Consider the following 15,719-nt stretch of genomic DNA (forward strand, 5'->3'; position numbering starts at 1 on the left):
AAACCTATACAAAAATGGATAGTAGATTTATCGGCCTTATAAGGCTTGGAAACTTACCCTTACCAGCTAAATCTACAAATATGGTGTCACCGCCCCTGAGTAAACACGGACACATCACACTCTCTAACTGCGGGCTATCGCTGACAAAGCGCTGCCGTCAGGAAGCATGGCAGCAGCAGCGCGCAAAGTGGTGTTCACGCTGGGGTGCGATCGGAGATCGTTGTCCGGCGTGTTCGTTCGGTTACCGGCACGCGCGATTGCCCTAGTCTGCGCCGACGTCAGCAGCCGCAGGGCGCGGACACGTTTTTGGTGACGTGAAAATGATGATACGCTCCTATCAATCATCTTGCAAGCGAGCATGTCGTCTGCTAGGCGCCGAACGCGACGGGAGTTGGAACATTTGGAGTGATCATACGCTCGTACGAGACCGGCTTCGCATGGCGAGTCTGGTGAATTGGATTGGATGCAAACGGCGACTTTGGCCGCGGAATGGCACCTTCGGATCAAATCCATAGTTCGAGAAAATGACGCTTGCTATGGAAACTTCGCTTGTTTTATTGGCTCTGCTTGAAGAGGAACGATAGCAATGGAGGTGCGAAACCAGTTTGATGAAATGGCAGAAAGCTTATTCCGGCGTCACTTTCGTTTCTCAAAAGAAATAGTGCGTTGGTTGTGCGGCGAACTCGACCCTATATTCGGATGCCAGTGAGCCACTAGAATATTGTTGCTGCCTCTTGAAAAGTGCGCCAGTGTTCGGGTAGTTTTTTCTTTCTTTTTTTGCTCGCTGTGCGCGACACCACCTAGGGATAACGCAGATAATCTAATAGTTCTAAATTGTAGTAATCACACGTATTAATATTTGAAAACGTGTTGCTGCTTGAGAAGAAAGAAGTACATGTTTTGGTCAAAGATTTCATTAATCGGAAGACGAGAAACATTTCCTTTTGCAGTATACTGTCTGCAAGCAGACGACAAACGAGGGAAGTAAAATTCTGGCGAGTTTACCGCTCGCCGATTGGATGCTCTCTCCGCCCAGTTCTCATAAATTTTGCATACTGCCACATTGTGACGTTGCAGCAACCGAACGCGTATCGAACAAAGATCTTGCGATCGCACCCCTGTTCGTCGCTTCAGCGCAAAGTGAGCAAATAAAGCGCACCACACGCAAATGTATGAGTCATATTCAGATCACTTTCAAGATAGAGCGCGTGCGGCCGTGAAAAGTTCGCAGTTGATGCCGGAGTAAGGCGCTCCCGTCCTCCCTCTCACGCTGCCTCCCCGCTTTCCTGCCTTGCGCATGCCAGATGGAGCCACGATCGTCGTCTCCTCTCGCGTGCTTTCACTCGCACATACACCACACGGCTAGGCTATGTTCGAGTGGGCCGAATGACGTTCTCTTGCTGAGGCGCTTCGTGTGGAAAAATTTTGCGAGGGCAATGCGAGTGAACTGGATAGGGGCGGAGACGTGCTTCGCGGCATAGAAAACGTAACTTCCCTGCGGGCCCTGAGGCTGATTGCGCGCGTACACGCTGATAATAGTGCTTCGTCTCCACAGCAAATGTTTATTAACACCTTTTTGCTACGTATATATATATATATATATATATATATATATATATATATATATATATATATATATATATATATAAGGCATGTGTTATACAACACGACGTCTTCAATTTCGCTGTCGTCAAGTGCGTCGTCTGCTAGCGAGCGAGTGCTCGTTGCGCGGACGCTGGCAGCGGCCCAGTTTTTCTTACAAAAAAGTCTGCACAGTAAATTTTTTTATGGTTTTACGTGAATTGGTGCGCCCAAGACTCTTGTCGGCCGGTACCAATAATCGAGTTAGGTAGGTGAACTGTTGCTTTTAACATTGTTGTCTAAATGTAACACTTTTTTTTGCCGCAGAGGCCGCCTATCTACAACATGAGGCTACTTAAGAAAATGGTATTGACATCGTGTAATCCTACGCGCGTTTATTGGTGGAATATTGGTCAGGGACAAGGATGAAAGAAAACAATATTACAGTGAAATAACCCAGCTTCTTTAACTGCGTGGCACGTAGAGATGGAGATGACCGATGTACTTTTAGGTAAATCTACGGGTACATCAACATATATCTCCACGACACATATGCAAGAGAAAAAGTATAAAACATTCTAAATGCACTGATTGAAAAATGAGAACTCGTGTCCGGAATAGGTGTGTTTCTTTTAAAAGCTGCACCACCTCCAGGTGAAGCAACAGGCTTTCCGAGAAAAGGAATGAAGGGCGTTATATATTGGGCGCTAAATTGGGCGTTAATATGAACAGCAGTGGTAGGGACAATATATTGCCTATGTACTCAGACTCAATCGGGGAGACCGGGAAGTGTTTACCAGAGCAATGTCCGTGTCTTGTCGGGCGATCTTTTTCAACTTGTCAGCAGGCGAAATGAAGTGGAAATGCATAGTCTAATCGAATGCTACTTGCTATTCAGATCGTATTCGACTTCAGAATTCACTATTAAAAATTACTGAATACCCGTTTGCGTTGGGATGTCTGGAATAACAGCACTTTTGAAGCCTCGAGGTTGAGGGGCTGATGCAAGTGAGGACTCTTATTCAGAATGATTGCGCTGCTGGGGAGTCGTGGCTGTTGCGCCGAGGCGCGCGAGTTACTGAGAGAATTAACGGACGGGTGCTAATCCGTTCTGGTGAATAAGTTCCTGGCTGTCGTTCAATATAAACGCCCCGTTTTTGGACAGTCTGTAAATCTGCAAACTTCATTCAGGCAACGTAAACATTTTTTGACAGCCTCACCAAGTCTGCTAGACTGTAACCCATTAAAACTGAGGGCCCAATGTAGTGCCAGACTTCTTCAACGAACATAACAGACCTACAAATATCTGTGCCTGCATGTGAGGCATGCCTTTCCTTTACATGCTTCATCATTGACCTTATGATATCACGCCGGATAACTGAAAGTAGCACTTCATAATGCAGAAGCTGCTTAGCTAGGCGGACGTGCAGTCGGGAATGGCATTACATTGAAAGTATGAACTGTATTATAAGTGTAACATGCTTTCCTCAGAAATGAGACTCGAGAATACTTTCGCTTGCACCACTAGAAAAAAGCTGAACGACGCAGTTACCTTGTTTCTTCCTTGATATTTTTTTATTGGGCAAATTCTAGCATTTTACGTCTGTTGATATGCTTATCAGCCACCCTTTTCAGTTCTCACCGCCTGGGTTTCTTTAACGTGCGCCGAAACAGAATTACATGAGTGTTTTTTTTTTATTACGTTCCTATGTAATCCCGCGACCTGGTTTGGAACCGTGAGCTCCAGTTTAGGAGCGCAGCGCAATATGCACTTAACAGCGGAGGTGTTAAGTGCTGCTTTCCCCACTATCGCGTCCGCGTGCAGAAAAAATCCCAAAGATAGTAGTGCCAGGCCAACCCGCGGCGTTGATGACACAGGCGTTAAGCACTACTCCTTATACGTGAGCTCATCCCGAAGATAGTACAATACGGGGCCGACGCACGGTGGAGGTGCAGTTGGCCCTAAAGGGTCCCCCATACACAGTCTCGCTGGTCATCCTTCTTCGCAAATTGGAAGGGCACTTAGTTTTGTTGTTGTTAAGCATGAACTTACGGCTTACGGGCCACAGCATGGCTTACTGGCCAAATATTAGCATATATATTCGCTAGCTAGAACTGCTTTTAGCGCCCGAGTGCCGACCGCAATAAAAAAAAAACCGTGCCAATTACTACGCGTTCTGTTACGTGAGCAAGACGGAAGCATGAATGGCATGTTGCACTGCAGCTTTTCTCTCAGAGTACTTCGCGTAAATCTGAAGTACATGGCGCCGGATGGGGCCGATATGTTTTATTTGTTTAAAGCGGAAAGCACGATATTTACATCTGTTTCTTTCGTCTGCGCTTCGCAAGATCTACTGGTGAAAAACTACATGTACAAGAATACAGGCGAGGGATGCATAATACTTGAAGAACAAGAAAAATATTTGTTCTCCAAAGGGTACCGTAAACCTAGCGGCATTAAAAATCATTAAAATGAAATAGAGGAAAGAAAGAAAGGCATCTATTCCTAAGGCATAATGAGATGACATATCCAATTATAAACACCATTTTGGCGGTCTGATCGCAAACAGTAGCGCGAGAAGCACTACGAACTACCCCGCCGACCAGAATCGCCAGCAGTTACCAACGGCGCGACCTTGATGCAGCCCTATTCAGTTCGATCGCAGCGCCCCCATAGTATTTTTCATCGTCGTCGCGCCTCACCGCAAAGCATGCGCTGCCCCATCAGCTCGCCTCACTCAACCGTATTTTAGTACACTCTAATAAGGCGCACGGTGACTGCGTTATCGCTCTTGGAATCTGTGCGAAACATCACGGCTATGCCGACGACTGAAACGCGCCTGGATTTTGTGCATACTTGCTGTCGCAATAAAACAAGAAATTCGAAAGAAAAAACGTTGACTGCGGTGAGTTTCAAGTCTACGAAACCGCGCTCCGATGCTGAGTGTCTTGGCTACTGTGCTGGCACTGACGCTTGCAGAAAGTGAAGGTATGTAAACCATACCAATGTGTTGTACCAGCGGTACAAAACAAACGTCAGAGGAGAACAGTTTCTATGAAGGCTTTGTTGAAAGAATTGGTTATGGTGAAATGAAAGCAATGTTTAGGACCACATGTAGAGCCGACTTAGAGCCTTCTATAAACCAGTAAGTTTTTTTTATTTGGCAAAATTTAGTGCTAACCACACCACATCTCGGATGCGTTTCAGCGTTCGCCGGATGTGCCTTCCGTAGGGAAGGCAAATCCCGACCGCCCACTCGCTCAATGACCCAAATACCACCGAACGCTGTGGGCTCACGCACTTCGCCTCATGCAGCACAGACAGATTAGCTGTCATTGAGCTCATAAGGATGATGAGCAGTGATGAGGCTTATATTGGTATGAGCACGGTTCGTAATGATTAGCTTGGTGGATAAGGTGATAGAAGCGATAGAAGATGGCTAAGGTGCTTCCGTAACATAAATCAGGTAGTAAGCAGCATCTTTCTAAGTACCGGCCAATATCTTTAGCAACATATTCATGCAAAATACTAGAGCATATAATATACAAACACATTATGGAATTTCTCGAATCAAATAACATTCTCTCTAATTTGCAGCATGGATTCAGACGCGGATTTAGCACCTTTACCCAACTTGTCGAGTTCACGCATGACATAGCTTCTAACCTGGATAAAAGATTTCAAATTGACGCTATATTCATAGATTTTTCCAAAGCTTTCGATACCGTACTTCACTCAAAAGTACTGTCCAAACTAAATGTCATTTTTAACAATCCTCCATTAGTGAACAGGATATCGAGTTTTTTGTCTCATCACTCTCAATTCGTAAGCTTTAACTCGACCAATTCCTCAGTGGTGGATCTGTCATCAGGCGTCCCTCGAGGATCGGTCCTCGTTCCACTTCTTTTCTTACTATGAATTATAGATTTACCATGCGAGATATCATCTAAAATTTGAAAGTATGCAGCCGACTGTGTATTGTATGACATCATTTCATCCCTCTCTGATCATGTCCGCCTTACTCAATGATGCGTCAGATTTTCTAAATGGTGTAAAACATGTCAAATGAATATTAACTTGCGTAAGACTGTCGTTTTGTCCTTCTCTTATAAAGCTAGCCCGTTCTTTTTCAGGTACGTATTTAATGATAATTTAATTCAATGCGTTTCTGAATATAAATATCGTGGTTTCACGTTCACCACTAACCTGTCCTTGTCAAAGACCACTAACTCCATTACGACTAAACATCTACAAAAACTCGGTTGTTCACGAAGTACGCTGTCTAATTCTTCGCGTGACACTAACTTACTGTTTATAAAACTATTGTTCACCCTATACTTGAGTATTGTAGTATCGTTTGGAATCCGTACAAGCAGTACGAAATAAACAGACTTGAGGGCGTTCAAAGGAAAGCCATTACATTTATCTACGACGTTATTACCATCAGTTATCACCATCGTTAGTTATGGTCTCACTCAACATAACATCTCTCGCCGAACAGCGACACGCTAATTCTTTAAAAAAAATTTCACGGCATTATTCATTCGTCTTGTCGCCTCTCCAGTAATGAATATATCACCTTTGCAAAAAACTTTTCTAATAGGAGACATCACGCGCTTAACATTACACCCTTTTTTGCACGCACTAATACTTTAAGTACAGTTTCTTCCCTAAAATAATTCAATCTTGGAATTCGCTACCAGGAACCAACCGTTCTCTCCCACTAAAAGAATTATTGCCTGTGCTCCCTCAACATTGCGCTTAACTTTCTTTCTCTGTTGCCTGTTGTATTTCTTCTTGTAATATATTGTAATATTCACTCCTGCTATAGCCCCACCAGGGCAGCTGTATCTGAATATAAAATAAATAAATAAACGTGTGCTGCTTCTTCGGAGGGGCCTTAAAGGTCTGCACACCCAGCGTCGGCACAACCCCCAGGTTCCCCTTTTCCCCAGACACGGCTAAAGCACTCACGGCTACACGCGGGAGGGCCGAATCCTCGTGCCCTCGGGTACGCGGTACAGCAATACACGAAACGCCAGCTGACGCAGACGCCCCGGCGGGCCTCGATCGATAGCTGGAAACATTGACGCCATCTTAGTGAAAACACCTGCTCCAGAGCTCCCGCATACTTAGCCATGCGTCATAACTTCCATGTGTTGCGCCAGACAAGTAGAAATCAAGCCAAGAGCAGTCGCCCTTATTTCGCTAATCTGCGCGCGTTTTGCCAAACGAGGCATTTTGGTTACCATAATATACGCGATAATAATAATAATAATAATAATAATAATAATAATAATAATAATAATAATAATAATAATAATAATATGTTTGAGCTTGTCTAAAGAAACTAACGAAAGCAGAAAAACTGCTACGTTCTACCGAAATGCAGGAATAAGAGAACGAATACCAGCACAACGCAGAGCAGCTGCACGCGCTCAAGGACATAATCATGGAGCTTCTCTCCTACCAATAAAAAAGAACCAGGAGCCCGTGTGTTCAGTGCGAAATGTCAGACATAAGGGGCTGTCATCTACCGGCATCAACAACTACGCTCACTCACATCGGTGAACTTGCACTTTGCGATAAATTTGTTAAAACGAGACTTCGGCTCTGCGCTCATTATACCAACAGTTCCTTTGGCCAGCTTCAGATAAATAATTCAGTAAAGTTATGGAGAAATTAACAAGACAGCTACTTACGAACTACAATGGCTCATTAAGAATGCTATGTTAATTGCTGCAGGGCATCCGCACCTTGTCGCTTACTTGACAATATGCGTTCACTGAGCTGCTGTGCGATTATAACTGAGTTATACCAAGCATGCCAATGTGAAGGTACTCAAAATCAAAACACCCAGTCACCTCTGCAGTTCCATCTTCCCAGGGGTTTCTTTCCTCGGTCTGTAATCAGAAAATTTCCCTATATTTGGAAAATTTCCTCCTTTCACGAAGACGACGTACATTCCCTATATCTACAGAAATTCTCCTAGTGTTCGCTGCACTGTTGCTGCGCAAGCGCGCGCCATGGCGCGAACTACCGAAGGCGGCGCGCATTTAGGTACATTTTAAAGCGAAGCGGTACACCTCTACCGTCCAAGAAAATTTTCGCGTCGTTGTTGGCGTGGTAAGCAAAAAACTCCCCATACGTGGGCCGATTCCTAAGATAATGCAATGCCTGGCCGACCCGCATGGGAGGTTTAAGGAGGCGTTAAGCACTCCCCATACGAGAGCCGATCCTGAAGATAGTGCAATGCCGGGCCGAGCGGTGGCGAAGGTGAAGCAGGCGTTAGGCACTCCCCATATGTGGGCCGATTCCGAAGATAGTGCAATGCCGGGCCGACGGAGGTGCAGTTCGGCATTAAGGGGCCCACACATAGCTTCGCTGGTCATCTTTCTTCACAAGTGGAAGGCACTGAGATTTTTTAACGAGCAAGCTTGACATAAGCACTCAAATGCCTGAACGTCCCTCCAAGCGCTAGTTTCTACCTCCGAAAGATGCTCTTGGACAGCTCGGACCGAGGAGAGAGTAGATCAGTGCTTTGCGCCATGCAAAAGTAAGCTTACTATGTGCACGATATTAAGCCCGACTAACTTTTCGGCGGAGTACTATACGGCGCTGATGCGCTTGCTCGAATTGTGTAAATTTAGCTATTCGGATATGCTGTTGCGGGCCAGGTAATCTGGGACTGATGCGGTGGCGGTCAATTGAATTAACAAATTCGGTACTTGTAGATCCACATCTGCGCAAAAAGCAAGTCATCTTTATGACGCTACAAACGGTTCACCAATTTCGGGGCAGTTTGATGAGAAAGTTATTCAAGTTGGCAGACAGATATTTAAACGTTCCGCTAAAAGAAATGCTTGCTTATGGAAGATAGTAAGTTCTGACCGTGTTGTTTTCTATCCAGCACAGAAAGTTGGGCTAGTTAATGCTGATGATGTTGCGGTGACATAGGTACTAGTGCGAACGGCACTAGCGGGTAAAAAAGTTGGGACGAAAGACCAGCTCTAGCAAGGTTTACTCGGAAAAAAATCACCGCCCAAACACTCCGTACACATGATTAACCAGAGAAGCTGAAACGTGCAGGCACGGTGTTTACCATTGGGTTAATCCTGACTGATTGACTGCTCATTAAACGACGGCTTGCTAGGCTACCGCATCCTCGGTACACAGTTGCTGCTTGCGCTCGGCTGCACGAGCCTGGTATTGTGCCGGCGCTGCAGCATCGGCATATCGTAGATGAGCTCGTTCCCAGTTCTGCGCGCGGCGTTGCTGATCGAAAGCTGCCTGCCCCTAAGGAGTACGTAGGATGCGTGGCCTGTCCATTTGGGAGCCGATGACAAACTGCAGCGCGCGCGCTCGGCTGCAAGGACGTCACTACTGGCGGAGCCAATCCATCAAAACTTAGACTGCACAAGGCCTTTTCACTTCGATCCATGACGTCACGTTACCTGGCCCTAATGCCATAGAATCTCACGGGGATGCTCCCGAGTAGGGAACAGTGATTTTGACGTCACCGGCTTCATTACACCAGCCTTGTCAATGAAAATGTCCGGCCAGATAGCGTGACGCCATGGATCAGAGTAGGCAGGCCTTGTCCTATACAGGTCGTCCTGGCTAATCGGGCGAGTCTCTTTCTGTCTTTTTCTTTCGCGCATGCACAAACGGTTGAACCGCATGAGTTTCCAGTGTACAGGTGACCGACGATTGGGCGGACGTATCGGCTAGCCATCTACAGCTTCGCTCGAAAACATGTAAAGCGACCAACATATGCTGAAAGAAATGCGCACGCAGACGCATAAACGAAGGTGCTACGTAGAAAAGAACCAAACGCGCCGCAGCCGATAAGCGCCCACAACAAGCGACTGCAAAGCACTGACCAGGTTCTTCTCAAGGTAGAAGACTTATTTAATATTGAGTGCCAGTGGCGGAGCGCTTACGCATTCATCGGCAGCTTTGGAAGCGTTCAACGCCTCAAATAATTCCCTATTTAACTTCCTGGCGACCGTTTGGGCACTTGATTGTTATGAAAACACGGGCAGAATATACGACTACACCTTCTGCAGTGGTCAGGCAAGCGACCAGCACCTGCTAGAGCATTTACAGCTGTCCGGTGCTCCCTAAGCCGGTCATTCAGGCAGCTACCTTTTTGTCCAATATAACACTTTGCACAGGAGAAGTTGAATCTTGTAAATTACCACCACATTGCAGGGAAGAAAGCGGGTGACATGCTCCTTAGTGCATGTGCCTTGCGTCGCGGCGTCACTTACCAGCCTGCACATTCTTGCGAACTTTAGTGGCGCTGAAGGAACAACACCTACGCTGAACTTGTTCGCCTCCTTTTTTAGGCGGCGCGTCGTGCACGTATGGCACATCCACATAGCGCCAAATGAAACGTGCGTTATTGCACCGAGGGGCTGCTGATTCAGCTTTTACCTATGCAATGAGGCTCTCAGTAACTGACACCAAGGTGTCATCGGTACACCCGGCTCTACGTAAACGGCTCGTTTGTTGCTGAACGCTTCAGAAAACTTGGTGCACACAAGATTTAACTAGGGCTTCTTTCAGGCTTTCAGTAGCTGTGGCTCTTAACTGATTTGGACTGTGCCAATCGTTAGTTGATCAAGGGCTTCCTGCTACTAGGAGAGAACATCCAACTAAGGAAGGTATAATTTAGAATGTTATGAATATCTAAGAATTGTAGGCGAACATCTACTCGCAACTCATGTGTGAACTTAAGTGCTACTGTACTCTTTTCAAAATACCAAGAACCTCTTTAACAGCAAAGTCAATCTCCCCAGGCTTTAAATCTTAGAGCACAAGAAAGTTATCAACATACCTAAAAATCATAGCTACAAAAGTATAGCAAAGTAACGACGAAATACGATTTCCCGAACAACACATTAAAACAGACCACTTAGGAAAGGCGCCCATGCGCGATCCAATGCAGTCACCATCTTTTTGGACAAATGTGTCCTGGTGAACAACAGCAATGGTATAAGACAGACAAATCTAAGCATCTCCACGATCTTGTGAACAGAAAGGCCAGCTGCATTTCGAAAGTCGACGGGACTAGACTCTTCCATATACTCCCTGGCAACAATTAGAAGCTCCGCCTGCGCGAGGGAGTAAAAGAAGCTTTTCCACGTCGATTAGAAGTCAAAGAAGGGTTCCCCTGTGTTTTCCTACGCCGAAAGATAGTTAACCAGTTCATTAGAGTTGCGCAACACGAATGGCTCATTGACATGCAACTTCTGATGGTTTTTCTAAGAAAAATAATATGACATTTTACGTTTGCCTAGACTTTCTTTGAGTTACGACTGCCCTCAGAGGGAGGTCTACTTTAGGCGTCTTAGAAGAAAAGAACATTGTCATAGTGGTTCTTTTCATTGCTAGCATACGCCTCCTGAGGCCATACATATGCTCGTCCTGGTATAATGTCAAGGCCCTCTTCTTGACCTTTGTCTCAACATTATCCGACGGTACAAAATTCTTACTAATAGCAGCACATGCCTTCTGATGAAAACATGTCTTCGTGTAGACAACATAGCGGCCCTCTTTATGAACACATGTTAACATCCTTTAGATATTTTATAGGCTGCTTAACTGACTCACTAGTATTACTAACGTTCTGGCCTGTCACGCCTTTTTTATCCGTTTGTTTTGTTCGCGCTAGTACCCATGTCTCAGCAACTTTTCCTTTTCTTTTTGGTCGCTCACGAATCGTGCCCTTCTCACCAAAGACCTTGATGTTATTTCCACGAACACTTAGATTGGAAACTTGCATTAATCATGATGCTCGTTAAAGTAAATAAAACACACTAATTACCATAATGCTGGATTACTGGGCGGAGTGTTTTGACAACCTTTGAATTCGCAGTAGTGAACAGTTGGCCTGTTGCGATTTTAAACTGGAACAAAGAGGCACTACGGCTTCATTTTTTCAGGGCATATATAAATGAAGCTGCCCCCCCCTCCACCGCACCAGTTGTCTTCATGAACAATGTGCGGTGACAACACATCCTATATATGTTGCATCCATGCCCACTAGAAATATCAGGTTTTAAATGGTAACACTAATTAGAGCGCGCACATTCAGTGCTTTAATTAATACATGAAACTGCATTGTCCCATAATTTTCAGCTACGTCCCACACGCTCATCACCAATTAAGGTGGCCAGAGACAGCAAAGACTCCAACGGCCCAAATTAAACCAAATTCCTCATGAGTAATCGCATCGTCCTGCTATTTATTACCAGCTGCTATCCCGCTCTATGAAAAAATGTCTAATTTGTTACCGGACATTGCCCGAGCCCAACCGCAACGTATGTTGTGCTCAAGCAATTTGAAGCTGATCAGCCCCAGCATCGACAGGTCTTCTGGCGCAACAAGGGACGTAAGCGCGCTTTAGTGTCTACGCCGCCAAGGCCAAGCACCGGTCATCAGAAATGAACTTAAACGCGCCCTGCCTTCGTAAGCTCACGACGTAGCGCGCGGTGGCGCTGTAGACACTGGCTGGAGCTAGTCGTGTTGGTAAAATCGCAACCCATGGCAACAGTACCGCGTTTTCGTGACGTCGCACACACTGTGGTAATGATATAGATTGTGGGAATAAAGGCGCTTTCCCGCGCTTTAACCACCAGCTCGTGCGGGGTCCTTAGCTCGTTCTTCGAGAACCATCGCTTCAGTGGTACCACGGCGTACAAGGCTCGTGCGCCGGAGCTGATTTCCTGCCCAAACTGTCCTTCCTCCTCCGGGCGTGAAGTCAATACATGATTTACTAATACTTCTTCCCCATTACGTTTCGCACCCTCTGTATCATGCTCATAAAGTTGGCATTCCGTTGTGTAAAACAGAATCATTCCTACAGTCCTACATACCACGCACATCAAATGATTGGAATTTCCTTCCCAAATTGGTAGTAACAATTTGACATCATGAAAAATGTATGACTTCATTAACCAATGCTCTGTAACATCTTGTTTTGGTCTGCCTTTCTGTAGCTATAATTGTGTAATTGGAAAAACTGGGCTGCTTCTTTGTACATATATATAGTATTTCTTGTAACATGTATTTTGCCTCTTCATAACTACTATCACATAATTAGAAACATTGTGCTATTTCGTGTAGTTAAAATATTGTTGTTTTTCTGTATTTTGTACCACTCCCCTCTGTAATGTCTGTTCACCCTGGGGTATCGTAAATAAATAAATAAATAAATAAATAAATAAATGCGCGAGCCCACCTCCCAGGAACGCGCCTTGATTGGCCTCCGAAGCGGCGGCCCCCGGGCGTCCTCTCCACTCGATGTCTCTTCCACTGAGAACTTAACGCTGCGGTAGATGCTCAAATGCCCGCCACCAGGTTGTTACATGGAACCTTTGCATCCGTTACTTCTTGCACTTGCTGTAGAGCTAACTGGTAAGCCATTGCACAGCGGGCACGCGCACTGGTTTGGTCTCGCGGGGAGCCTTTGCCCACAAGCGCCATGACCGTCGCACTGGGGTATATATTGGGTTACAAAGCCCGTTTTTGTTGGCAATCTGCTTTCCTAGACTTACCTGCGCCTTGTTGTCGAGTCGAAAAACCCTTCCACAGCGTTTTTGTGCATGGCGAAGTGGAGGATCATCGTGCCTTTTCCTAGCCGTCACTCGTAGGGTGGGCCTCACGGAAACCTATCTGCAAAAGATTTCCAACGACATCCACTTCTAAACGCGACGGCGACAAATAGTAACCTACGGTTCTTGAGCTACACCTGTAGCAATCCACATATACTATGTACTATTTCTCTTCAATAAAATCTCAATCCCTGTATAGTAAGTTGTCATTAAAATGCGTTTCTCCATATCGTAATACTTCATTAAAGTCCTGATCCCTCATACTGAAGTTATTTACGTCTATAAAGACTACCGTGCCTTCATTTTCCTCGTTTTTTTCCCGTAAGCAATATAAGCGTCTTTCGCATATCTGAACCGCTGGCTAATTAAGGCCCTCATCCGCTTTGGAGGCCAGCACTTATAGAAAGTGCACGTTCTTGCTGGAAGAATACCTCGCCATTCTTTTACATTGAACCGAATAGTCCCGGTATTTTACCTGCTGTAGGCAAGTGCCTGGTTTTCTTGAAAATATATGCACTTGCCCTTCACGCAGCTAGCTCGGCGCACAAATAGCAAGACAGTGCTCCTGGCTTCCCACGTAACACTTCGGAGTATTTTCGCCACTAGGGCTTTGCGCTGCTAAGAACCATGCCGCCGGTTAGATCTCGGCGACGGCGGTTGTTTCAGATGAGGGCAAAAAGCAACCACCCTCGTGTAAAGTATATTTCGTTGTCGTAAAATAACACTCGTGTGTTCCGAATTATTCTGGAGACCCCACCACAGTGCCCTTATAATGAAATCGTGCTTCTGGCACGTAACACCAAATAATTTATTATGTGCAAGCTTACTGTTTTTGATTTACTTCTTGCTTGAAGTCTTCACGAATGTCCTTGGATTTATTTTACGCCAGCATGCCTAGAGCAGGGATTCAATGGTTTGGAGTAGCTCGTCAAGCGCATGCGTACTCGTGAGCCACCGGCTTTCAGGAGCGTCATTTCGTGCGGCGGGGCTTCCGGTCACTACACGTAAGGCGCAGTGCCGGTTTTCATCTGGTACGCTTAATGTCATTCCAAGCCTCATCTCTTCTGTGTGATCATCAGAATTGGGTATTCTAAGCCCAACGGCTGCGTCTGAGATGAGAGTGCCAGCGTGGTTGTCCACCTGAAGCGTGTACTCGACGGCCAATTATCCGAGGAGCACGTCAAGTTGGAATAACCTGCACATATGTGGAGAGAGCTCGTAAGAGGGAAGAAGCGTTACAGCTTCGAGGACTTCGTGTTACGCGCTTTCTTTCAAGACGCAGAGCCAGGGAGAGAAACTCGCGATACGCAGAGGGGAAAAAACGCTTATTTTCACTAGTGCAGTGAGTAGCATTGCAGTTTTGATAGTATGCTTGCACAGAAAAGCGCAAAGTTAAAAAAAAATGCTGTAGAATCCAACGAAGGCGACTGGCTAAAGGGCTTCAACTTGTTCTTGCTGATAATTTATAATTTAGTTAAAGTTGCGGAAAATAAGGAATTAACAAGCCTTATATCTAATCCGCTTGTTCGTCCCGTCTTTCCCGCGCGGTTCTGTGAAATATGATCGTCAAATTCAGCCAACTGATTATGTAGGACAACAGCAATGCCTTATGAAAATGAACAATGAGTTTGTATAGAGAACGTTATGTGTTCCTAATGTGACATCAGACATTCATAAGAAATGCATCATCTAATGTTTTTTGGCATCACAAGAACATCAGAGACTCAAATGACAAAGCACCTTATGATTTCTGATGAGAAGAGTATACAGCTTTTTTGTGTTGCTGCTAATGGCAAAGTACATCATATATGAATGTGTACGATGCCAAGTCGTGAAAAATTATTTGTGATGCGATAGCACTAAATGGCTCATGAGGCGGAAAATCGAGCACATTCGGCGTGAGCACTCGATGTACAAAGAGGTTACAAACTCTCAACCTTTGATGGGAGTCGAATCCACTACCTTTGGCGGTAATTAAGGCTACGAACACACGACCTTTGGTTTTGAATAAAGTACCGTTATTTAATACAGTTATTTAAGATATACCTAATTATTTCACTCGTACCCACGACCCTTAGCGAAAGTCGAAGCATGGAAATTAACATGTTGATCAAGGCACAGTTAATTATTATATAGTTAAACACTCGAACACATGTCCTTTGGTGCTAATGAAGGCGATGGTAATTAAGGCGCAGTTAAGACACAGTTATTTGAGGCTTTCGAACTCCCGACCTTTGATAATGAAGGTGGTGCTAATTAAGGTACAATTAATTACGATCTAGTAATTATGTCACTCTAACCTTGGGTGGGAATCCAATGCACAATCATTGTTGTTAATGAAGGTGATGGTAATTAAGGTAATGTTAACTAAGATATAGTGAATTATTGCACTGGAACCCACGACCTTTGGTGTTAATGAAAGCGATGATATTTAGGCACAGTTAAGATACAGTTATTTGAGGCAGCCGAACCCATGACCTTTGTTCATGAAAGCGGTGCTAATTGATGTTCAGTTA

The sequence above is a fragment of the Dermacentor variabilis genome, chromosome 5 (assembly GCF_050947875.1).
Source record: "Dermacentor variabilis isolate Ectoservices chromosome 5, ASM5094787v1, whole genome shotgun sequence".
NCBI classification, from domain to species: Eukaryota; Metazoa; Arthropoda; class Arachnida; order Ixodida; family Ixodidae; genus Dermacentor; species Dermacentor variabilis.